Genomic DNA, 24,394 nt, shown 5'->3' with positions numbered 1-24,394 from the left:
TCGATGGACTCAATAATTGTTATGAAAATATGCGAATAAAGTGAGCGGATAGAATTTCTCGATAGCCCCACAGATTTCTATTCAGTTTGCAATTATCGTCGACTTGGTAGCTCGTTTCAAGCTTAACGATTCTTCCGCCCTCCACCCTGTCCGTTCGAGGAAATTCACGCACATGGAACTCATTACTCTGCCGGCTGACCGTGCGCGCGGTGTATCAAAATTTCCATCTGTTGTCCGCGTTCCCGACGAATATTACGAACGCACAATGGATCCGCGTTGAGCGCGTACAATGGCCGGGGTATGAATAATCGTATACGCGCGTATACAAATGTTACGAAACGGGCATTCGCATTCAATAGAGAATTTCCCCGGCGCGATCGCGCTTTACCGACGGCTTTATACGGCGGCCCTCTGTATCGCCAAAGTGAATTATGAGAGTTTATCGTGACTCCGCGGCCCCGTGTCCGCCGTCTTCGAGAGGCACAGCTGCCGTCCGTAGACCCCGCGTTAAATTACGCCTGGGATCCCTGGAAACCGACGAAATTATCGCCCCTTCCACGGATCGACGCTCGACCGTCTCCGAGACACCCTATCGTCGATGATTACCCGGGAATTAGGCTTAAGTCACGGTGCACGCCGTCGTACGTCGCCAGCCAACCGTTCGAATGAATATCGCGTCGCCACAAATCAAGCGACCCCAGAGTAACTGCTTCCAATTGATGGTTACTCCTCTTTCTCGACTAATTAAAAGAATTATCGCCACCCCGTAGAAAATTCATTCAACGCCAGATTGCAGCCTTAAGTGTTTCCTCGCACCATGAATATTTAGCACCGGTGACACAGGAGCTCTTGACGAAGTCCTGGTACGAGTAACGAAATAATTCGCGACGGGGTTTGGCGATCCACCCCTCGACTTCCCTTCCCACGACTGCTGTTGCAAACAACTGCAGCGTCGCGCTTTGATCTCGATGTCTCACGACTATCCACGAATTCTCGTTCTTTGTCGCTGGTCGGTCCCGCGGGTGGCGCGTGCCCGCCAGCACTTGCGTTAATTATCGTCCCAGCGAATGCACGTTTCCCTGGTGCGCGACCGTTCGAAGCGAGCGGGGGTGGCTCGCGGAGGAACACGTCTGGTTCGCGTCCCGCCCTTTCAGCGCGTGGAGATCAATGTGGGAGTTAATAACGCGACAAGAAAGAGTAGCCATCTGCGAGCGAGCCAAAGAGGAGAGACGGACGTCGAGGGTGCCTCAAGGGTGGTGACAACGGACCTCACTGGCCCCTCGCGGATAATCTTTCGAGACGCTTTTATCGGGGTTTACGAATCCGTGTTCGACGGTAAACCTCGGCTGAATGCGTCTCCGTTGTCCAGGGTTATATATAGAGTGTTCCAGGATAAGGATTCCGGTATCGAGAGTAAGACGGGAAGTGTAAAATCGTTCTTGGGGAGCATCCTGCACGGGGTTTCGCCCAGGCACCGCAGGTGTTTCCCCGTACACTCGAAACGGCGGACTTTCTCACGAGAATTCATGGACGAAGAGATTCGCGATCGTTCGGTGGAAGTCAAGTCGACGGGACGATAAATCGTCGTTGGTCCAGTAGAGGAGTCGGCTAGGCGAGAGAATCTGGGTGTAGCGGGTAGTCTCGATAAAAATCGTGGCGAGCGTTGCTCGCGTCGTTTCATCCCATCCCCCCGGACGAGGGTAATAATGATAAAAAAAGGGGCAGGGGCAAATTTCGGTCCCGGCTGTAATTCATCCCGTCGGGTGTCTGCGGCGGAATCAGGAGCCCGTGAGGATTCTCGCGGCAGATTTTACGACCTTCCGCGCGATAAACTCGATAGTTTAACGGGCACTCTCGTTCACTACCTGTCCGCGCAGCGTCGTTAAGGCAACAGGCAGGCCACTAACGCAGCAGGTGAGTGGAGTACAACGCACTCCACCGTTTCACGACGATCAGGGTGCCCGAAAAATCTATAAACGCTGATGGATGCCTCGGCTGGAATCCGAGAGTAACGAGCGGCCCTCTCCGCGAGAGTAAACGCTCCGTTTATGGTCCCATCGTTAATTCATACGCTTGATCGTAGATTTTATATCGAAAACCGTGTTGCTCGATAGGTATGCTAGGCTCGTTTTTCCGGACCCCGCCCGCGGACACCGCGTTGCGGTGGAACGAACGAGAGGGACGCTACGACGCTCTTGGCAGCGTTCACGAGCGATAAAACGACGATCGCGGTTAGAACGCGCTCCTAGCGCGAGACGTAAATCCGCGCGTTTAGTGGAAGTGAAATCGATCGGCGATCCCTCGAACCTTTCTTTCTCCAGGCTTCGGGATATATCCACTTAGCCGGTCGTTTCCAGGGAGCCGGCTGTTTCGTTTATAACGTACGATCAGCGGACCGGCTAATGGCCCCGTAGACGAACGTTCAGCTTGAAAAGTCTATTTCCCCTCGCTGCGAGTCGCGAGACACGCGCGATCCCCGCGTCACGCTACCGAGCCACGGCTACCATACGCGGCTCGCGAGCTTCATTACTATTCCATCCCCGATATCGCGTGTTCTTTACGGGCGAATTATACTCGAATTGACACGTTTCACTGCGCTGTTACATCTGTACGCATCCGCGTACTAATTCGATGGAGTTGCATCGTGCGTCCTACTCGAGCGTTGCACTGCTCGACCCGAAACCTTCGTCACTGAACAAAGCAATCGTGTACTCTTCGTCCGTTAAAATTCACAGTGATTTCATATTCGCATCGCAAACTATGCATACACCTCGCAGCAGAGATTCCAAAGTGACGTCTCGTCACGATTAACAAGAACTTCGAAGGCTACCCCCTTCTGATCGTACGCGTTCGCGTACCCTCGAGAACACGACAGCTTCGTTCGAGAAGCGAAAACCCGATCAGCAACGAATTCCACGATACCCGTTCGATCCTGGAGCGTGTCAGGGTGCGTGGCTGCGTGCGTGTTATCGTGGCATCTCCCCGCTGGTGAGAGCTACCACCCCCGGTTCTCGCGGTAATTCGAGCTAGGCGAACGCGTCGATATGTAAATTGGCGTCCGGGAGCGTACGCCATAGCCGCGTCTATCGCGGAACCGGCTCCCAGCTCGCGTATTAATCGGCCCTGCCGGCGCGCTCGATTACGCGAGGGATCCGCGCGCGGCGGGTACACGCGGCCGCGTAATGCTTGGTAATGCGCGGTTTCCATACGGAGATTCGCATCGAGGGAATTCTAGCGGCTCGTGAGACGAGCGCCACGGAAGTCGGCCGTGGCGATATCGCGGGCAGGAACGACGCGCGGTCCCGCGATCCACCAGATCTCTCGCGGCTCCGCCTCGGAGCTCGTTCGCACGTTCTCGATGCCTGGCCATTAAGCCGGCTAACGAGACTGCTTCCCTTCGTCTAATCTCCGCGACTACTTTCTTCGTGGACGGTTTTTCGACCGATTTCTTGCTACAACTTTATTATTACCGGTATTATCTCGTTACTACTTTCGCCGTGTCGTCCCCTGTTCTCCGTCTACGCTAGAATGTTATCGTCGCTGTCGTTATTCGGAGCGAGTCGTCTCTGGTTCGCTGCTTCTCGCTGGGTCATGTCACTACGCTTTCGTTCCACCGTCTCGTTTCGTTTTTCGCGCGGTGTAAACGGACGTTATGGGTTCGTTGCAGCGTACATTCGTTCATTTGCGGAGAAATCGGATGGGCAGCCGCGCGAGGAATTGGAATTCACTGTGCGATCCCCAGAGTTTCCCAAGTTTCGCTAAAGAAATCGCGCGCGGAGCCATGTTACTGTCTGTCGGCGTTCCAACGGGAAAGTTACAGCCGTTGCTCCGTAAACTAGAAAGTCGAACGTGACGAACGAGGACGCGACGTCTTCTGTGCTTGAACTTTTCTACGAAAACGCGGAATTCCTCTGCGATCTGATTTACGATACCTTTCGCATCGTTCCCTGTGTCTAATAGAATCGCAGTGGAGACAGCGTGGAGTTCGGTTCGGTCTGTAAGACGCTCGTTCGAGCATCGTCCCGTCGCGCACGCCACGTTACCTCGCGATCTAATGCCGGAAGAAAGGAGGTCGATCGAACATCGAGACGAAATCGTTCGCCGCGAGATGGTCGAGCACGCGCTCTTCCTGGCTATCGGACAGTCGCCAGGCATGGAGAGCACAGGTAAAATCCAGAACGAAATCGTTAAGCGATACCATCCGGGCGATCTCGTGGTGCGTGGCCGTCGGTGCCTTTGTGCGATAAGACGGGTCGTAAATCCGTTAAGAGCCGCGATATCGATCTGCCATTGGCCGAACCGTGCTCTCACCCGTGCGATACAATCGGGTCCAGTCGTCAAACATACGTGTATCTCCCTCTCGAATCCCCCCGTGCTCCTCTGCTCCTCGTATCACTGGCATATTCATCGCGCGAACCATCGAAGCCTCGACGTGAGCCACAATAGAAATAACTCGTGCTCGCCGCGAGTGTTCCGCCAACATTGCTATTCCTTCGAGTGGAACACGCTTAACGTTTCGCGTACACGAGAGATCTCAGCGTAAGTATCCGATCGTTAATGTCGCTCGAATACTGTTAGAGCATTTGCTGCGCTGCTCCTCGCGTACCCGATGCATCGCAAAGCGGCGGACGCGCTCCAGTCAGCGGTTAGAAAAGCGGTAAGGAGGTAAGGGCAGTCAGGTAAAGACCCCATGAAAACTAAACGAAGGGTGCAATGGAAGGTAAGCGCGTCGAATGATAAATAGACTATCCAGATCGTATCGGAACGCCGTAGCAGCCCCTGGGCTTCTGCGCCGTCGTCTCTGCTTAACCTGGCTTTATCCACCCTCTCCACTCTTACCCCCTTACTTCTTCCGCGCTGTATACCATCGTCCCCGTAACCACGTTCAGCTTCCTACCCCGTCTGCCACACGTCGCGGCTGCTACCTATCGAAGAAATATCTGTAATATCCGAGTATCGTGCCCTCGCGGCTCCAAGTGGGTACTCCAGGCACTCGGTAGCGCCGCTCGCCCATCGATGATAACGATAATCGTCCGTGGTGCTTCATTCTCTTTTTATCTCACCGCCACCATAACCCCGTTGTATTTCTCTTCCGCTCGTAGGCTTCGTTCGAATTCTTTTTACGACCACAGATTTTGCTCGTGGACGCGAGAACCGGAAGGGTTCCAACGCTCGACAACGAGACAAACGCGATCATCCTTGATCAAAATTTGCTTCTGTACAGAGGAGCATGTGCGTTCCATTAGTTCCACTGTTTAGCGCAATTCATCGAGAGCGATTGAGAATGAGGGACAACGCGAAATACGTAATATGTGGCGGGAAACGTTTGACGATAATCTATGTCGTCTAAAGTTCATCGCAATCTTTCGGTGGATTCGGTCAGAAAAATGTGCCGTAAGAATTGTTAAGCGAGGATGGCACAATGTAACGATTGTTCGAGTATTTCCGATAACCAAACGGAGAAGATCGACCAATGAATGAACGTAGCTGGCATTGACAAACGTTTGATAAAATCGGCGACCCAAATAGAGCGGGCCGAGAGCGACGAATGCCTCCTCGTCCCTCGCCGCGTAACAACGTGATAATAAAGCGGAAACCGCGTCGTTTTATCACGGTGCCCTCCTTTCGATCGGCGACGCGCCGCTGTCGGATCAGCCAGAGCGCGAAGGGAGAGAGGAATAAAAAGGGAAGAAATAGAGAGGCGAATCGAATCAGAGCGCACAAAAGGACCATTGAATTTATTCGTCCGGATTGATTCTCCTGGTTCGGACCGCGGCGGACGGGGAAAAAAGGTGCGAGACCGGACGGAGACGAGACGAAGGAACCGCTTCTTTTATTCCGCGTATCGTTAGAGGACTTACGTTGCCCGTTCGAGAGTTCGCGAAACGAGATTTAGCTGGTTCCACCGGTGATTTGTGGCCCATTGTTCTCCGGCCGTGCCCGGTAGCCGAAGAAACGGCGGTAGCCGTCCAGGAGGGCCAACCTGGCCAGACCCTAGTAAAAACTCCGCTATCGAACTAATGGCCATTGATTTACCCGGCTCTGCTGGCCTGCGAAACGCGTCGGCCCAGTACCCGACCGCAACAGTTTTTGCAGCTTCAGCCGCGTTTACCATCGACACCGCATAAGTCTGGAACCAGGCTCCAGGCACTTGTTAGAGCGGAACGTCGAGCTTTCTTAAATTTGTCGAGAACAGCTCTTTAAATCGCTCGAGCTTTTCTGCGAGAAAGCGACTTGCGTTCGAAGGTGAAAATTTTGCGATTCTTCCTTTTCGATCTCTTCTCTGCACGCTCGCTGTGTTACGCACACTCGCTACGATGATACGTCTCGAAAGCCGCGGGTCTCGTCGAACGTCCGTTATCGCTGTCGTTTTTACCGTAATTAAAGTCCGTTTAATTCGTCGCATCGTAGATCTCTCTCTGGACGGTGGATTTTTTCCCAGGAAGTCTCTAGATCTCCGCGGAGCAGCCTCTAAGGGCGGCCAGGGGACATAATAAAACGATTAACTCGATTCCTGGCTGGAAGTCGGTCCAGTAGCAGCACAATGGAGCAGTTAAGGCGGCTGCTCTCCGTTCCGCATTATTTATTCCATTAGCGGAGAGAGCATCCGCGTCCAGCGATCCCTTTTCTTTTATCTGCATATTGTCTGCGAGCCTAGAGTCCGCGTTCACCCTCCGCCGCCACCGTTACGATTGGCCGCGACATGTTTGTCGAAACGTTAGATCGTCGCTGCGAGATATCCCAAGGCCCACCTCCTACATGGTGGATCACGCGAAATCTACTTTCGCGTTGGTTTAAACGTAACTCTTTGCCAGAAGTCCCGACTGGGGAACCCTTCGAGGAGCATCCTCTGACGTTTAATTAAGGCGCGTCCGTTAATTGCTGTACAAATCCTGTCGAGAGCCATTGGGATTAATATAGACATCCACTTGTATCGAGAGACAGTATCGATATCTATTTGCGTAGAGTCAGAATTAATACAGTTTTTTTAGAAATTCCATTATAACAATAAACATTCCTAGAGGCGTATCGTATCGTTCGATGTGGCTTGTCCAGGCTGTCGAGCGAACGTTTCCCGTGGAGAAACGATAATCAATCCCCACGACTGTTATTTCACTCGTTCGCGTTATATCGGCCGTTCTATCGACGTGGAAATTAAATTAATCCCTCGCCCGTCCGCTGACCTGTATCACAACTCAACCAACCCCAAGCCTCTCTCTCTCTCTCTCTCTCTCTCTCTCTTTCTCTCTCTCTCTCTCTCTACCTCTGACCGCTCTGCACAGACGAGGCAGTCGCCGTGAAAGTACTCGCACGATAGAGCTACGATGTTACGTGCAAGGGTAACTGCAACTTTTGCCAGCGTGTAATCTCTTCATCTAAATTATTGGATTATCCTCTGATTCATTTATCACGACCGGAGCCACCGTGACTTTATGCCTGGCATAATTCTCCCTTTCATGCGACTCTCACCTATCCGTTCCTCTCGATACGTTCGACGTACACAGGGTGCTTGCTGAATAGTTTAGTACAACATTTCGAAGCTATCCTTTAAAGCTATACCTCTTTCTACGAAAGAAATTTTAACGCAGGATGGTTAAGCTTGGATAATACTGTTTCTCGTAAAATTTCATAGAGACCCTGAAATCTCGTGACGATGTTCGCATGAAGAACATCCCTCGCGCACATATGCTAGCAGAGAGACACGTGTCTCTTCTTAGAAACGCGCGCATACTTCACGCTAAGCATGCGCTCAGACGATACATATAATACATCGGCGCTTATTTTGCTCAATCTCCTCGAGACAGCGAGCCGTACGATCCAGTAGGTATATATATATATACCTATATCAGGATTCCCATCCATACGCATCCTGTAAAAGTGGGCTCCCGTCCCTACGTCGCGGGCTCGTGAACGCCGGATTTCGTGGCCCTCCCCTAGCAGCGAGCCAGAAGAGGCGCCACCCCAGACCCGCGATATTATGATAATACACTTATATTCATACGCGGCCGGGCTTTTCTTGGTAGCGAGCGCGAAAGCCGAGGGCGAGGCCTACAAGCCGTAATGTAATTCGATCGACACTTTAGCCTCGAGATGATGGAACGACGGATCGAAATTGACGGCGAATGGCTGAGTGGGGCGGCGGTTAAAACGCTGGAGACGTGTCCTATGCGATGGCGTCTACGACGTTCGAGTTACGGGATTCCTCGATTAATTACTCGGCAATTTGGTTGATCGTAGCGAGGTACGAGGACACTGCTCTCTCCCTTTGACGCGACGCTGCCACCGGCTAAAATGGATCGGCGTACGCGCGTTAGGATTCGACGCGAGGAACGAGGAGACACGAGACGCGGAAGAAATGTGTCTCAGGAACAAATTACATGTCTCGTCTGCCTTACAAAAAGAGGATAAGTCTGGATTATACACCCTCTAAACTATACTTCCAAATATCGCTGGAGGAACGAGGGAATAGGTGATAATACGGGGTTAACGCAGCCCTCGTGCTCTACTCCAGCGAAACTTGGACGCGTGACACGACTTCCGATGCGTCATGCAGCCAATATTCTAACAGTCGAACCCCTTAAAGCCGCGCAGTAACGATCCACTTTAATGACACAGTCACGGTAAATCTCCGTCGACGAAACATCTTGGTCTCCCTTTCTTTTCTTTCTTCTTCCACCCTAAAGAGAAACGATTCTTCTTCTTCTTCTTCTCCTCCTGCCCTTCCTTCGAGCGGTCCTCTTTTTGTGCTTACGTAATGCTTCATAAGCGGCAGGAGGAACGATACGATTTCCGTTCTCCTTCGCGCGGCAAGTATCCGAAAGGTATATCAAGGCCCTGGCCCTTTGTTCGACCGGATCAGAGAATCTCGCCAAGGGAAAATGGTTCCCTCTTAGGGGGTTTGGCCGAGCCACTGGCCGAGAAAACGTTAACGCTCGCCGACAACTACTTTTCTCGTCGTTTTCCCGCCCGTTACCCAGGATTCTCGTTCGCGGATCCGCGCGGAAAGAAGAAGGGAGGGCACGATAGAAAAGTTCGCAGCGATCCTAGTCCCAAGATGGATCTCTCTGTATTACTTTTCTCTTATTTACCTTCTGTTCTACGCGCGCCGTCCTGTATTTTCAAATACCCCACGTAATCACACTCGCGGAACAAACTTCGCTCGATGTAGCGAGCCTCCTCCTCGCGAACTTGAAGATCGTTCTTTCTCGTCCGTGGTCCATCGAAACAGAAAATACCAGAAGGTATAAAAAGAGAAGTGTTTCGAATGAATGAAAGCGTGTTCAGGTAGCGATAAGGAGACGCGTAACGACGACGCGGTTGCGTTACGATTGTTTACCAGCAACCCTCGTAGATAGGGATGGCCGCGTGCCTCGTGCCTTCTCATACTCCTGCGGATCCCATAAGTGCGTTGTCTTGTCGTCCAATAGCGTCTTAGGCACGACGTTTCATTACGTCGTTTGGACGAATTCACCCTCTTAGTCGTAACTACCACGCGTCCATAAAGCTGGACGACGATCGTAACAAGAAGTCCGTGGAAAGTTTTATGCAACTGGGACGGGACGCGTAACACGTTTCGTGTAAACGTTTCTGCGTGCTGCGAACGAGAACGGAGCGAGAGTACTGGCGTCGTTTAAAAATCGCCTGGCAATGGCCCTCGAGGAACGTGGTGACGAATAAAATAAATCCCTCCCCTCCTCTGCCAAGGTACCGAGTACTGGCAGATCCGAAGATCGTGACCGTGCGAATTGGGGAACCGAGGACAAAGCCCGCGTTCATCCATATTCATCGGCTGCTTACGAGATGGAATCGTCCGCGAAAGGAGACAGAGACGCTCCTTTTTCTCGTCTGTCACGAGCGAATTAATTCCGTGACACGGTTCCTATCGATCACTGTTTACGTCGAACGATCGTACCTCCGACGCCAATTCAATCGAGAACGTGTCCCGTTCGTCAGTACCGTAGGAATGTTAAAACTTCTTACACTCTATCTTCCCTTCCCTTCACTCCTCTTCCTTCAACTAATCCTGGCGTCTGTAAAAGTCTATTCTCGTATCGACGATGCAATCCGAAATTTTTCATTCATCAAATCGATCATCTTTCACGATAAATCGAGTTTTCTTGGAAGATACGTTTTCGAGAATTCTTCAGACAAAGCTCTCGGTACGTATCGACGTACGTTCTGGGTATAATTAATATCAGCTCTGGGGTACTCTTTACCTGGCGCAGGAATGCGAATGTATGCTTTATGAGGGAGTTTATGAAAATGTTCGCCACAGGAGGCTAGGGGGATCGGTGGCAAAAGCACCGTGGCACAAAGATCCCGAGGGCGTTCGTTGTCGTATCCTCCTCCTGTTCCTTTCTCGCAGGTGACGCAACCCCAGCCCTTGGGGGCCCGCGTGTGTCGTTGCCAGATATTACCGCATAATTTTAGGATATTTCATCCGGACGCCGGATTCAGGCCGGTCCGACGCTCGCGAACAGCTTTACGCGCGATCGTTACACGACCGTCGAAGCATAAGGAAGCGATTTTCCAAGAACGGAGAAGCCGTAGACTGTCTTCGCGTTCCACTTGTTCGTTTCTCGTGGCATCTTTAACATTCACAGGAGGAAGAAGCGTGTATCGTACGCGAGGTTCATCGATTATCGAGTATCGACAGCCGAAATCGAATTCGAGCCATCGACAAGCGATTCCAGCGAACGTGTCCCGTTGCTCCACGGGACACCGTATCCAGGACAATGCCACGGAATGTGTCCTTCGCGCGACCACCGATATGGATCTAAAAACGCGGGTTATTTCTTGCCACGCCGCGAGCACATCCATTGTACGATGACAAATCGAGTATCAACGGGCCACGAGCCGCTTATCCATCAACATCAGTACGAAACCCGCGTTCTGCGGCCAGACACCCCGCGTTGGATTGATCCGTAGACGCGTTGCGTCCATACCGATGAGACCAGACGCCTCTGGGGACCGCGCGACATCCGGTCAAATCCGTATCTCCGTAAGCGACGATCCGGATTGTCAAACGAGATTTACGGTCCCTCGACTGGCTATACACAGGCTTGTAACAAACTGGGCGATCTTTCTTCCCACGCTATCTGAACATTTTTCTTCGATACTGAACGAAACTGACTCCGTGAACTGTTATTTTCAACCCTGTTTACAATATCTACTAGAAGTGCAGAGGAATGGCGTCCATTGATGAATTTAGAGATGCAGATGACCCGAGTGGTTCCATCCATTGGTAAAAACCACTGAGAGCAAAGGGTTAAGGGGAATTCGCAAGGTTCTTAGCTACGAATCGATCGTCACGTTGAATGTCGATCTGTTCTCGTATCCAGCGGATCGTGAAACGCGGGAAAGGACCGGTGCCTAGGAGGAACGCATTCCATCGATAGGGAAAAGCACGGGGGAGGAAAAATTAACGCATTCAATTGTTTGTGCACAGCACTGTCGTCCGATCGTTCGTGCGGAAGGAGGCTCGCGCTGTGTTCTACCCTCTCCATACCTCTGCCACCCCTAAGAGGCCTCTGTTCCGCGATGTACGCCAAGTATACACGCGGATGAGGACACGCCATAGCGCACGGGATCCTCTCATCCCGTGACGCTTGTGTCGTACACGATGCCTCGCTGAGCCGACACAATGCAACCGTCTCTCTCTCTCTCTCTCCCTCTCTCTCTCTCTTCCACCCTTCTCGTCATTTTGCTCGCATTGTCAGCTCAGTTTCTCGCTGGCAACGCGCGTTTTCTCACCTAACCCTTCCACCATATCGTGCTACCTACTGGGGTGATAGAATTTTTCCGTACCCGAATGAGGAGCGTTCGCGTTAGGAAGATGGACGCGTAAATAAGCATTATTAATCCAAGAGCAATAGGGGGCGTGCGTGACGAACGAGATTACACTACGGACAGAGGATGAATGCCAGCTCGAAGGTTTCAAGAACGCTCCTAGAAATGTCTAGATCGAAGACATAGAATAACAGGCGTATGGTGTGTCAGACGCGTCCACGAGCCGATGTAAAGTCGATGAAAGTGAGAGTCGAGAGTTCAGATTTGGAAAGGGCATCTCGTGGCTCGTCCTTGTCGCGATGGTTAACGTAAAATACGAACAGTTTCGTAACTGTAATTATTCGTGAGGTACACCTATCCGCAGCTCGATATACCCGCGTCGCAAGGTTTCACCCAACCGCCTGGGTCAGTCACGCGGCCCGCGCGACACGACGGCGAGCCTTTTTATCGGGAGAACGAGGAGCGTAAATAACGAATCGGTTTTACGGATCGACGATACCGCGCGACGATTGCGCCGCGCGACCGTGCGCCGCCTTTGCGATAGTTTACTGTTTATTTACCCCGGCTGTAATCTCCGTCCGGCGATAAATATCCGCGCGAAGGATCGCGAGCCGCGATTTTATTGTGCCCGATCCGAAGGGGGGGACACGGCGATCGGGCCCGTTCCCACATTGGCAGCGCGCGAGCGCGGCTGGGAAGGTCGGACGGTTCGCGGGGCACTGAGCTCGCGAAAGAACGAGCGGGTGAACAATGTAGGGGTCGATCCGCGGACCGTTTCGAAACGGCGGGTTTGACGCCGATAAAATAATGAACAAACGCGCGTTTGTCATCGCGGCGACAGGTATCCGGGCGGAACGGCGTTCCCCAGATGAGATAAGAATAATTTACCGCGGGGAATGCTTAAAACCGGCGAGCATTATCTCGCCGTGTAAAACTACGCGACGAAAGTGTGCCTCTCACGTGCGCGCGATTATTTCTTGGTATACGCGGAAACGGCCCCGAGACAATATCGCGGAGATACGGCCATTGTGTATCCGGCGAGACGCCAACGATCCGCGCGTGGAAGATCGATGCATTATCGTGGGCCAAAGTCGACTCGAATATGCCTGCGTGATCCTTAAAAATGTTCCGTGATACTTTTCAGCGGTGATACACGTGCAAGTACCCCGATCTCGTTAAAATATCGATATGTCCCTGATTTATAGCTCGCAGCTCGCCAGAAAGCTGAACAAATGCCGTTAAAATATGGAGTATCCACCATCTGGGTAAATAGCAGACACGCGAGGTCCCGCATGCGGGCAACACGGGCCACTCTACGAAGAACCGAAGCGCCAATCGTTAACTCGATCCTCCGCCGTCGTCGCTGACAATTCCATTTGCTCCGCTATCCGGCGGCCTATCATTGGCAACGTTCGTTACGCGTTCGTTAAAAGATGTAACCGAGCGTTGCGACCGATAATGAACCAGACGCGCGCGGATCGAGACGAATGGAAGCGGATAAGCCGAGGCGCGTCGGGCTATTTGCTGCTACAACGCGACTCGGCGCGTCGCTCGTTAAGATGCCGGGGTTATCCCCCGTGTCGTTGATCCAGTTCTCGCGCCCGGATCGAGGAGGGCAAAACGAGGAAACGGCAATAAACACGGGGGAAAGCCGATCCGGCGAATATTTCTGTCGATCCTACCGATACGCCTGTGCAACAAATCTTGTCCGCGCGCGCAATTTATTTCGATCGGGAAAAATCTGTGATCCAACAGATAAATCACAGATATATTTACAAGTTCCCTCTACGCGTACTCCGTACTCGCGCACTGTATATTCACTCCCTGACGCGGTTATATTCTGCACAAATAAAAGTTGACCGCGATTTAGAGCCTACTACCTCGATAATAAAATAATTGAACGAGTAACAAGAAACGATTATCGATTAATCGTTAGTACGCGCTCAGAGTCGGAGGATCCGTTGCACCAATGCGTCCCACCCACGCCTACACCCATAGCTCGCGATCGAACGCCAATGCGAACGCGAGGAATAATAAAGGGTACAGGCGAAAATGATACTGGTTTTCTAATTTACACGCGACGGGAAGCTGAACATTTTTCCTCGTGGACGTCTCGAGTCTCACGATCGAGGCAATCTCGGGTGATCCTCGGGTCGCGACGTCCACCGTGGACAGGATAATCCCATGATCCACGTCCGCCACCCACCTGTACACCCACCGTGCTAAGTAAACGCGGCTGAACACCGTGTCGATTATTCATAGGGGATCGTTGCACCGGGACGCGGCTAACTCGCCGATTTACTGGACACCGGCGTCCGTGTCTCTCCCCAGCTTTTTCCCTCTTTACGCGTGACCCGTGCGTTCGCCGACAACTGTTCTTTCGCGATGGAACACGTTGTGAACGAGGACATAACCGAGAGGACCTACAGGTTACCTCGGCTGCCCACGCGTCCCACCACGGATTTCACGTCGTCCAACCGTGGTCGCGGATATATCACGGATAGGGGGATGCAGGGTAATTTACCGTCATTATCGATAACTAAGACGAGCGACGTGCGTCGACGACGTGCGCGACTCGTTCTCACCCAGGGACACGGATGAATTTCACCGTCTCGTTAACAGTCGTCGAGATAAACACACTCGATTTTAGCGAGCGTCGAAGACGACGTGGCTCGCGCGTGTACGAGATACGTCGCTTCCTGGATGTCCCTAAATTACAGCTCGCTCGCGAGGCACACGTAACGCTGGTTTATACGTAATGATCACGATGACGAAGGCGAAGCGAGGAGGAAAAAGAAACGCGGGGAATGGAAACGGAGAGAAAGAGGAGGCGTCATCTTCGACGTCGTCGCGTTAAGCGATGAAAAGGTGTTGGCACCGGCAACAATTGTCACGGTGTCGAAGTGGAACGAAAGTCATTATCAAGACACGGTGAAGGAGTAGAGGGCGGGCGTTTTAAAGGCCGTGGGAGAGATTCGAGCGCCCAGCGTCCCAAGGGGTGATTACGCCGGGGCGGTCGACGCTAGGCGCCTTCACCCTTGTAATTAACATCGTTAAAACATGGATATTAAATAAATTATAAATAATTATGTTCGACGCCGTTAACGACCATCCTAGCCCGCAGCAACACGGTGACGCCTGCCTCTGCTCTCCTCGGGTACATTTACGTTATCGATTGCAACGTCGAAGCGAACAGGAGGAGCCTCTTGGTGCGCGCCTCGACTTCTGTCTGGGACTCGCGACCCGCCGTTAAAGTCCCGCGGAATATTTATTCCGATATATTCGCCCCCCTCATCCGGCGCGGCTCGCGAATCGCGAATAAAATCCGCGGAGGGTTTAATCGAGGGTTAACGAGCGTCGCGCGGTTTTCGATCGCCGTGAAATCGTATAAACGACGCGCGGGCGCCGGGGTTTTTACGAGGTCGACGGGAAATCTGGAATTCGACGCGTGCACACGGGGGATCGCTCGTCGTAAAGCTAACCGCGACGTGCTCCCGCGGAATTAACGCCGATAAAAAGCTACGAGCCGTTTTAGAACGTTCGCCGTCGTTGCTCTGAAGAAGAAAAAAAAAAAAAGGGAAAATAGTCACGCTCGCGCGTACCTGTCGCCGGTGGAGGCACTTGCCACGCGAGAATCAGCATCGCGCGTCGCGTCACTGTTCACCTCCACCCTATCTCTCGAACGTACGTTCGCGAATCATTTACATACACCTGGATATATAAAAATAAGAGCAGAGTTACTAGAAATATTACATATTACGATTTATCTCCCTCGTGGTAAGCAATCGTGGTTCGTCATTTTTAGAGATTCTTGTCAAATAAGTTTGTCGTCGCACTTTCTAACGTTCGAGAGTTACGACTTGGACACGAAAAAGAGGCTGACAAGCAAATTAGCTCCTAAATATAACTGTTTCCAGTTTTTAGCTTTCTCAAGTGTATGTAACCCCGCCGAACGAATTATCATAATCCCCCGGGTGGCCGCGCGCGAGAGTCGAGAAAAAGATCTCGTTTCTTCGACTGGCGTCGGAAGGAAAGCTCGCGCTGGTCGAGTCCGATCATAATCGCGGGGAACTCTAAAAGCCGGTAATGGCTCAATAACGGGACCAAGTCGAGAGAGCGTACCGGTTTCTAATCTCCTCTCGTGGAGAAAGAGAGAGGAAGGGGGAAAAAATGATTAGGCAGAACGGGAGAGAAACAAGCTGTAGATCTGTCGGATGGTAACTGCCAATCGGAATATCTCGATCGGCCATTATAATTCAAATGGCTCCATTAAATGTATTCACGCGCTATTAGAGACGGGGCGCGGATTTTCTCGCCTCTCGCGGCCCCGTTTTCTCGCTATTGGCCCCAGCCGAAGGATGTCGACCGGCGAAGTGCACCATATCGATCCTACGCCTTAACGCCGTTTCCATTAGGTTAACGACCCTACACGGCTGATAAACTATTCACCATGCGGATAATTACGACGCGATTCCGCCTCGCGCGGTTACGACTATCGTCTGCGGCGCCGTTTCGAGGGCAACTACCGTACGGTGATTGGGAGTCATAAATTTCGCGTTCCTCCGCCGCGCAACGATGCCGGGGTAGAAAGAACCCGTCCATCAACGCCTCGTCTCGAGCTGCCCGTGATTTCTCATCGATGCCCGCGAACGCGGTCTTTCAATGGCGTTAATAAAAAGCCGCGCCGCTGTATTGCAGACGGTAGCCATTACGGGCCAGCAATCTGTCCGCGTGCTGAATAGTTCAATCGGTTAGACCGGTCGTCGGACAAATAGCAGATTTTCATTTAGATGCTACTTCAATCAGCCAGGGAAACCATTCTCTGTCTGTAGTTTCGGTGTCTTCTGCGCTCGAATCAATGAGTATTTGCCTGATGGAGACGATTACCGTCTACGTTCACTTGAGAGAGTAAAACTGATCCGTTTTAAGAGTAAACCGAATCGCTCTACTTTTTGTAAAATTCTTAGATTTCTTTATCAAAGTGCTGGAAGCACCCTTAAAAGCAACTTTATGGAGCAGCTCTGAACGCGAGCTGCTTCCGCGAAGGTCGAGCGCAGAGTGGACAGCGGTCCCAGTGGCGAGCGACGCGAAGGGTTGAAACGTTCTCCAGCCGGCTACCCTGCAACCGTAGGGTGGCGCCCACCAACGGAGACGCCTCGAAACACCAGGCGTCTCGACGTCCATGGTTCCTCTGGCTGCCACCAGATCGAGATACGACTTCGCTTGAAATCGCGCCACTGGATACACACGCACACACGTACCTGTGTATCGCGCGCCGATAAAACAGGATCGTTGATCCGGCTATAAATCTCCGATCGATTCAATTATGCTAATCGCGCTGAAATGAGTTGCGCAACCGTCCAGCCGCCCGGGGAGATCTCAATCGCGCGGTAGGTTGCTGCGAAATAAATCTCTCGGGCTTTTTCAACGCGATCGATCTTGTTTTACGATATCGTTCGCGAAAAGAACGACTCCGGTTCCCTGGGAAACCTGGCGATTTGTATATAAATTTGCTATGCCGTAAACACTCGACTACGACGCGACGGGAGCGAAGCAGGGAAAAGGAGAGACGTGGAGAAACTGCGTAGAGCATCATTGATAACGTTTCGTCTGGAGCGAGAGAGGAACGACGGGCCGCTCTGGCGACAAGTGCGTATCCTGTCCGGATACGGACGACGCGAGAAGCCGCGGACAGAGCGTGCGAGAGGGCGAGACGAAGGGAGACGCCGCGTGCTCTTTAACCAGCAGGCACTTTAACCAACTTAACCGTCGCTGACTCGTTATAGCATAACGGTTCGACAGTCGACAAAGGTGCGGGATCGCGCCAATCGAAGCGACGTCCTCGATTATCACGCGTTCACAGCTTTCTAAAGCCCCGAAAAGCGCGACAGAGGGTGCGTCACGGGTGGAGGAGGCGGTGGAGAACGATGGGGCACGGTCGAGGGAAAAAAAAAAGAGTTTGCGGAAGGGGTGAAATCGGCGACCCTGTCGATTCGAAGCGATTGAAGGCTCGTAACGAGGGTGGCACAGGATCACGGTGCATCTGTCAAACAGTGTTCTGCGAAAAAAAAAAATCAGTCTCAAAGGTTGGGAACGCGCACCTATCACGGATTTCGATTCCCTATTTTTCTTTCTTTTTTTTCATTTCTCACCCTCCACGCTACCCTTGATTTCCTTTTAAATACTCCGACGTCGAGCGGCTGACAATTAAAATCTCGGAATCGCACGCTCGCGATATTTCTCGTACACAGACCCAACGATCGTTTGTCCACGGGACGTTTTTGTCCGACGCTACACAGCCAGTCGTCACGGGGGTGAGTCCAGCGAATCGATCTACGCCCGATAAAATACACCCAAGATCGGCAAATATTACGCGTGACAAATTAGCCGAGTGGGTGAGAGCAACGGTGCCCGCAATCGTTCGCCACGCTGTAACGCCTATCAAAGTCGAGCCCGTGCGAGTGACAATCGAACACGACGCGCATTGACACAGAGGCGTACGGAGGAGGGTGGAAAAAAAATACGAAAAGAGGCGCGCGGAAACTGTGTATGTAGAGTGGTTTACCTGCGAGGCGTTTTTCCTTTTTTCTTTTTTTTTTTTTTGTACAGGAGATACGCAACCGGTGCGTAAGCATGGCGAGAGAAAAAGAGCGAAGAGGGGGCTAGAGGGGGTGGAAAGAGAGCAAGCGGACCAAGTTCGCCGGCGAACATTATATACGTGGCTTGGCACCCCTTTTGCCGCTCGCGAACACAATGAGCGGCTTTGTTGAAAATTTCTGCGGGCTTTTGACCCCAGTTTTCCGCGCACACCCCCGCCCCCTCAGCTAGCGCCTCTCGCCATGTTCAGCTGTGTGCATTTCGTTCCCCAATACCCTGCCGATCGGCTCATACGCCGCTGAGTTCCCATAGGAAGATTCCGGGTTCCCCATTCGGACCCGATCCCGTGAAATCCGGCTCATTAAATCGCTTGACGTATTTCGAGATGGCGGGTTTCGCACGGGCCTCCAGCTTCCATCAAAGGCAGGGAACCGGCGCGGTGTGCCCTCCTTTCACCATCCTCGCGAGCGCGCGTTTCCACGCGTCGAGAAATCAAATCCTCAGCCCCCTCGAGGCACTCGCCGCGATAATGAATATATTAAACGTAAACAGATTAGGGGGCAACTGTACGGTGAAATTCTTTGACGCCTCCGCGAAGGAGGGCTGCTTCAAATGAAGCAGCGTTTACAGAAAAAGTTTCGGGCATAAAAATACTTATCGCGAGAATTTCAACCGGAAACTGATCGCTACCTGATTCTCGCTCGAACGCTCACCCTTAATCCCCCCCGTCGAAACGTTAAATCGTTCCTTCCAGGCAAGGAACAAGTAGCGAGACCGATCGACATCGATAGCGGCCCGGTAAATTATTCAAGAAGAATCGTTGCGACTGCCTCGCGATTATTTATAAAGCCCCGGCGCTCGCTTTATCGTCGCTAATGAGCCCAGGAGCCCTCGGGGGTACAAGCAAATCGTTGATGCAATTATGGTATCGGCCGCCTGTGAAAAACAAATCTCGTTAAAAGTAGAAAAGTGAAGTCTATCGGAAGCGCGACTTGTATCCGTGGCCAAAAGAATACAGGGGTGGGCGGATGGGACGCCAACGATCAAGAGGGTCGACCCAACCGTAGGCGGAGGTGGACGGATCGGTTGTGCACAAACGGACGAAGATCGAGCGTGAATAAAGAGACTCTTTCCCGGATTAAGCTTACATAACGAGCGAAGCTTGCGAGCAGCGGGTGAGTCTCGCGAGGAAGATCGATATCAACGGATACGCAGCGTCGATTCGATTCCAGTTGTGCCCAACGGGCCGTAACGATTCCACGCACGCCGGGCCATCGTTCCTTTGCATCTCTTTCCACGGCTTACGTCCAAGCAACGCGTGTTGTCCGAATGGGCGCACTCGAAAAAAATGAATACGCGTCACAGAACGATCCTACGGACGAGCGCACGAACGAAAGCGCTTTGATCCTTTGACGGACGAGGAGAAACGTATCGCGGTTAGAGGACGGCGAGAGGAGCGAGTTTAAGTTCCGTCCCGCTTGTCACAGTCAGTAAATAGTAATAAAGGCTGCCTCCGTATCGCTTCATTAACGAGCCGGCAACTTTTACCAGCCTGGCCGTGTACCATCCCCCGAGAGATCGAAACGAATCGTCTGCGAGTCAAAAGCCGTACTGGAAACACTTTGCGCCGGTTCGACGGTCCGCCTCCGCGCGAATCGAAATTCGAACGGTTCGCCACTGGGCATCATCGATCGTCCTTCGTATTTCTCATCGCGCGCACGTTTTCGATTCACCATCTCAAGAGTTGAATTAACGCTCGTTCATTAGCAGCGACTGGTAATTTTCCGCGTTGGGGAATCAGGCTGGAAAAAAATTCCTACGACCTCCGCGAAATTTTATACCGCGCGCAAATTAATACAGCCTTCGTAATAAAAATTCTGCCGTACCGCGCCATCTTTTGTACAGGAAAATTTTCCGTACGTTCAACGATGACGCGTGATAAAATACGATGGAATTCTCTATCAGTGTGCGAAATTAATTAACGCTAACGATATCGATCCGATTAAGCAGGCAACCCTAAATGTCACTCGCGTTACGTGGCGATACGGACGCAATCGCGATCCCCACGATCTCGCATCGACAATTCTTCGTGAAACCGGAGGCGCGTACCACGCTAAGCCGGCGGCAATTCACGGGCCAAGCCTCCATCGCTCATTGGAACTATGCTAAATACAGACTAATGAATACATACGGGTAGCTAGCTCTTTGATACAAAGCTACTCTCAGCTCCGCATAAAGCGACGAACGAACTATTTGCCCCGCGGTCCACAGAATTTCAGGGAACGCTGAAAGATCTAATGAAGCTTTGCCTGTTACGCGTTGCAGACCGGCCGTGTGCCGCCTGTTCGACCGGGGAATCGGCTTCTGCGCGCGTCCACCGTTCGCTAATTAATTAAAATCCCGGCGGAAAAATTCGCATGGTTGCGGACATTTTGGATAATTAGCCGGTCCTCGTAGACATTACACGCCTCAAACTTCCCGACGTTCCTCGCGCTCGGCCTGTGTTTCCCTTGAAACACGCCAAGCCGCGCGTTTTCAACCAGCGCACCGCGATCACCCCCGCGTTGGTGCCTGGCTGATCGAGATTCGTCGAGGGGAAGAGAAAGGGAGAAAGGAGGACGGGGAAAGGTAGAAAACCGATGGCGATGGGTGGAAAGGGCTCGAGTGCGACTAGTTTCCATGGGCACGGAGAAAATACCCCGCGTCGCACGCGGACGCGTGAAACGCGAGACCGCGGGATATTCGGGGCCGATCGTCGGGAGAAAGGTAATTAGCTCCGACCAATAAAATTAAAACGATCTTAATCCATCGCGTTCGCCAGTTTTTATCCGCCTCGGATCGTGCTCGTTGCTGCTACGCGCGCGCGGGTAGAACTTGACTGGCTGTCTGGCCACTTGCGCGGTAAATGTCACGTGAAACGAGTCCATCGCTGGTCCCTCCTCTGCTACCTACGATTTCTACTCCCAAGAAAGGCCATCGTCGATGACCACGAACGATAAGTGTATCGAAACGATTCGGCGGACCAGGGAATCTAATTAACGGAATGTAGATTTGTCCAGGCATTAAAGTCGCGCTTTTAAACCGCTTACGAGCACTCGTGCAACGACTGAAAACCACTTTTCGGGATAAGTTGTAGATCTCTAATCTCCACCCTTGGTCCTTTCGCTCTCGCCTGTCTCGCACGGACCCCGTCGGCCCTCTCGCGTTCGCGTCTTTCTCTCGTTGAACCACCACCAACCCCGGATTAAGTCCCTCTCTCGACGACCGTTCGTCGAATATTCGTACGAGAAACGCGGTGGTTTCCGAGTCCCGTGGAACTTTTTAACGGTCGTTGTTAATTCCACGAATGGACTTGCGAGAAAATTCTGTCTGCCGTTAATTAACATTGCGAGTATTAAATTCACCAACACTGGTGTTCTTTTTCTGAAAGAAAATCGCAAGGGATAGCAAAACGAAATTTCAACCACGCGATTTGCGGGCTTTCCACGAAACATCGCTGGCAACCGATTGTTTGATAATAAAAAGTCTCTGTTAATGCATCGAGCAGAGATATAATAGAAAGCACGTAGTATCGATTCGTGCATCGACAAAGGGGAAGAACAAAAAGCCATTTAAACGTCGCCGTTCATTAAGTAACAATACTTATTGCATTTTAATGACGCGTATACCCTCGGAGACACAAAGGTACCGTCGATGCATATGTTACGCGTAGAAACGCGGGAGAGAATAAACCTGTACGAATGGGAAGGGCAGGAGAGCGGGAGGTTTCATTTCCATCCCGTGGAAAAAAACCTCCGGCCGTTAAGTAATTAATTTCGCGCTGCCGCGAGACTCGTTAAAAATTTGAACAACCATCCGAGCATCGATCGCCACCGCCGCGATACGAGAACACTAAATTTACTGAATTTTATTTCCCACCACGCTCAGCTCCCGTATAATTCTACCCGGGTAAGTAATTCTTTCTTCCACGACTCCCGCGTGTGTACAGCAGAAATTCGTCTGAAAACGAGACGACGCGTACGTTTCGATGCGCGTCGAACGGGCGATATTTCTCGCGAGATCGAAGCCAATCGACACAGCGGCAATTTCGCCGATATCAGCGAACACGATGCTCGAACGAGAGGAAGAGATCGCAGCGGTGGCGACTGCTGGGCGACGATTCGAAACGCGGACGCGCCGAAATCGCGTCTCGTCGGTGAATATGGGACGTCTGGGAAATGAATCCGGCGGGCCGCCGGTTGGGAACGGCGCTCCGTTAAGTCTTCTACGTGTCTCGAATGCATCGCGGTGCAGAAGTTGCACGGTAAGTGGTTTCGCGGCGTGCACGGCTATACATTTTACGGCTCTATCGCGACGTCGCGTCGGCCGCCACCGTGTCGCGGAATAACGAGTCCGACTGGACGCAGCAACTTCTCGTACCACCCCGACCCTGTCCTGTTCCCCGATACCCGGACCTGGAATAACCTTCCCTTTAATATAATCCGCATTAGTTAACGAGCATCTAAAGGCAGCGCAATTAAAACGACGACCTGGCCAAGTATCCTCGTGGAATCGGACTTGGTAATCTTTTAGGGAGCAGAAATAACGATTGAACCGGGGGAACGGAACGATAGACGTTTATGTACAGCGGAGTTAATGCGAGGGTGCGAGGGGGTTGGCCAGGGTGGCGGGGCGAGGTACGCGGAGGCGGTAAAGAGCCCCGCAAATCCGTGTACCGGCCGAATCCAACGTGTGGTCGAAGTAGATTGGTTGAAGAGATCAGTAAAGTGGCCGGTGGTCTCGGGGTTTCGTGAACTTTAATCAGACAGACCGAACCGCCTGTACCTCGCTGCTACGCTCTACTTAATGGAGCCTATCCTAGCGGAGTTCCCCGCCCGATATATAGACGGAAGCTCGCGCAAAATCCTCTCTAAACCGCAAGATAAAGTTGTACGGTCTATCGAGGGGAACGGTGAACGGGCACGTCATTTCCCGAACAACGGAGCCAAGCACCCATGAGCATTCACTTCGGATTCATTTCGAAAATACTCGACGATCTACTGTTTCATCGTTTTTCTTTTCCTCTCTACGGTGACAAGTAACCACGTCGCTGCAGAGCAGAGTGGTCGGTTCGAGCCAGATTTCTGCGTGCTAATTTTATTGACGCCAGTTGATTGGAGTCGGTTTCGTCGCGCGTGGACACATGTCGATTCAATTAGCACCGCACGATTGCCACCGCTAAACGTTGCGATGGTAATGCGTACTCGGGTTTCCACGTGCGAATTCTGTTTTCGCCACAGGATTGCGGTGGCTCGAGGATGGAGAGCATTAAAAATTACTAGCTTCGACTAAGAATACTCTTCCAAGGCTTTTTTATCCGACCCTTTCTATCGGTTACTTAGCGATTATTACGTACGGAAATTTGGAATCTCAGTTGCACGAGACGGGGAAACTAAAGCGGGTGGTTTAACGGTCTCACAATCGAACTCCTAATGTAATTGAACCAGACACGGTGTTACAAGCTATTCCCTGTCGGAACTACACGAAATAGTGTATATAGCGGGGAACATCTTGAAATTGGTCGAGAGTACCGGCGAGTGACCGGTGGCTTGGTAAACTTTGATCAGCCGAGACCAAACTCCGCGCGCGCGCGCCTAATCCCACTTACGTAATGGCGTCGTCTCTTTCTACCCTCGGATTCGACGCGACCAACGAACTCGTGCGCCGCGCCGTCAATAGGAAGCACACGTTGCGCCGGAAACTGATAGTAACTCGCGACTCGCAATCTGGCAACCGATCTAATCATCGCGATAGTTCAGATATTTCGCCTGGCACGAGGTATTAACAACCGTGGAACAAGTTTAGAGCGCGCTTTCATTGTACCGGGTATCGTTCACCACCATTTAAGTAGTACAACCCAAGTTTCGACCTACGAGATGCGTCGTTCGCGTGATACCAGCGAAACCATCGAATCTTTTAGTTCTGACCTAAACTATGGACAATATTTACAACGATTGCTGTCGAGGGT

General features: G+C 52.0%; 1 protein-coding gene across 2 annotated transcripts in view; it reads right to left on the bottom strand.

Annotated features, from left to right (window-relative positions):
* The window catches only part of LOC143433053 (uncharacterized), a 272,042-nt gene that overhangs the window by 202,910 nt on the left and 44,738 nt on the right, over positions 1–24,394 (bottom strand). The gene's annotated exons all lie outside the window — the stretch shown is intronic.

The sequence above is a fragment of the Xylocopa sonorina genome, chromosome 2 (genome assembly GCF_050948175.1).
Source record: "Xylocopa sonorina isolate GNS202 chromosome 2, iyXylSono1_principal, whole genome shotgun sequence".
NCBI classification, from domain to species: domain Eukaryota; kingdom Metazoa; phylum Arthropoda; class Insecta; order Hymenoptera; family Apidae; genus Xylocopa; species Xylocopa sonorina.
Note: the sequence above shows the minus strand (reverse complement) of the source record. Positions and strands in the feature narration are given on the sequence as shown.